Source organism: Macrobrachium rosenbergii, chromosome 24 (genome assembly GCF_040412425.1).
Source record: "Macrobrachium rosenbergii isolate ZJJX-2024 chromosome 24, ASM4041242v1, whole genome shotgun sequence".
Lineage (NCBI taxonomy): Eukaryota > Metazoa > Arthropoda > Malacostraca > Decapoda > Palaemonidae > Macrobrachium > Macrobrachium rosenbergii.
The window spans coordinates 18,775,354-18,777,620 of NC_089764.1; positions in this window are offsets into that span (position 1 = coordinate 18,775,354).

The following is a 2,267-nucleotide window of genomic DNA, read 5'->3' on the forward strand; positions in this document are numbered from 1 at the left end:
TGACATTTCAAAACCAATAGACGTTCTGATTTGCGTCTAATTATTTACAGTTACAAATAATTTCAGTATTTACCTGCATAAAGCGGAAAATATTCCTTTCAGTCAATGGTGCAGTGTACAGTATAAACCCATTACTCCTGCATCCTTCATCAAAATCTGTTAACTTTTAACTCATTTCCAAAAAAAAAAAAAAAAATTTGCTGAGATTGGATGAAAATGTTGTTATTAACACAATTTTAGGTATATCTCTAGCAAAAATCATAATTTAGGTTTTTTGTAAAAAAAAAAAACCGATTTATGTGAAAAAATATTTTTATGCAATCACATATTGTTCCTCTGGTGATTAACCTCTTAATGTATAGAATACACTGCGTAGAAGATATATAAGAAAGTCTTACATTTTGAGATTTTGAAGAAGGGTTAAATAGGACGGTAAAGTCAACAGCTTTTTTCGTGGTCAGCTCTCACTTTCTTCTTAGCCTCACACTTCTTTTTAACTTTACTCTTCTTATTTGTCTCTGACTATAGTAGTTTATCCTAGCTTATTTTTCTTCCTTTTGCATCCTTTTTCCCTGGCCCGGATTAGAAAGGGGTGTTAGAATGCCCGTCCAACTGACCTTCCACTTAGAAATGGTGTATGCAAGCATACATATGCCTGCTTTTTTGTGGATCTGCCTAACTTCACTTTTCGTTTCCTGTAAAAGACAACTGTTGTGACGGCTTGGTCTGTCCGTCCGCCCTCAGATCTTAAAAACTACTGAGGCTAGAAGGCTGCAAATTGGTATGTCGATCATCCACCCTCCAACCATACCAAACTGCAACCCTCTAGCCTCAGTAGTTTTTTTTTTATATAAGGTTAAGGTTAGCCGTGGATCGTTCGTCTGGCAGCGCTTTCCGGAGGCGGCGTGAAACCCATCTTTACTTCACCACATATGGGGAGCGACTGAATGCTGGCCAGTCGTAACTCGTAACTGAGAGTTTTATTTGGTATTATATTTTGTACAGAAAACTCAATTGTTTCTGTACATCTTCATGTACGCAAGCATACGTTTATTATGGAAATGCTTCGTGAGAGATTTTAAGTTATATACAGAAACATAAAAAGACTAAAAAAGTATTAACCATAACGTTCTTTCTTTTTCCTCTGTACATACAACTTTTGGTATTCCTAGGAAACGAAAGCTTCTCTGTGAGAGAGAGAGAGAGAGAGAGAGAGAGAGAGAGAGAGAGAGAGAGAGAGAGAGCGAGAGAGAGATGATATTAGTCCCACATCAAACCTCAAGGTATAAATTGTTAGTTCAAGTATCATAATGCTGAAAGGCTTGTTGCATTGCAGGGTTGTGAACGGTCGATTAGATTCCTTTGGCTGAGGTCCACCTTCGCGGAACAGGCATCTGCTCTCACGGCGGCGAAGACTAACAGAGTAACACATCACTCAGCATGGAAGAAGCAAGCAGACACGAGAGGAGGAAACGATTGTATGCTGAGAGAAGAATGCAAAGAGAAAGGGATGGATAGGAAAGGATGAATTTTGAAAAGCCGGGAATTTGTGAAATCGCAAGATCCGGACGTTGAAGAAAAGGGACGAATTGCAGACGGATTATGAGCCCTTGCGGTTTTTATTGGACTTGGGACTCTTTATGTTGACAGGGACGGCATTCAGTTCTGTGCTTTACTTCACTTTAAATGATTTTTGCCATATCTCCTTCACATTCAAGACCCACGATAGTATTTTCTTTTCCGAGGATGAGCTATAAGCCTTGGGGTAAAAAAAAAAAAAAAAAAAAACTCATATTTATTATTCTTAATATTATTGCTACAAGCCAAGCTGCGGTCCTGATGGGGAAAGTAGAATGCTACAAGCCCAAGGGCCCAATTATTGGAAGCAGCCCAGTACAGGAAAGAAAATTTTGGAGAAAAGAATAAACCTCGGAAGAGATCTAACAAAGTAAAATAAATGAACTACATAACATATAGGGCCGTGTATATATAATTTACGTGTATGTGGTAAATACGAGATAAATCTTTTAACGATGATATTCACACATTCCCGTGAAGTAGTTTTCATCATTGGTATGAAAAATTTCTTCTGTATCAGTCCATAGAAGCCTAAGCTTCTCTAGAATATGTCTCAAGTGGAAAACACCGATTCTGTCACCAATACCATCGCGAACTATATCAGTACTAAACAAACTTATCTACAATCATTGTTCCAAAGACACTGAAAATTATTTAAAATGATACGGAATAAGACTAATTGGAAGCAA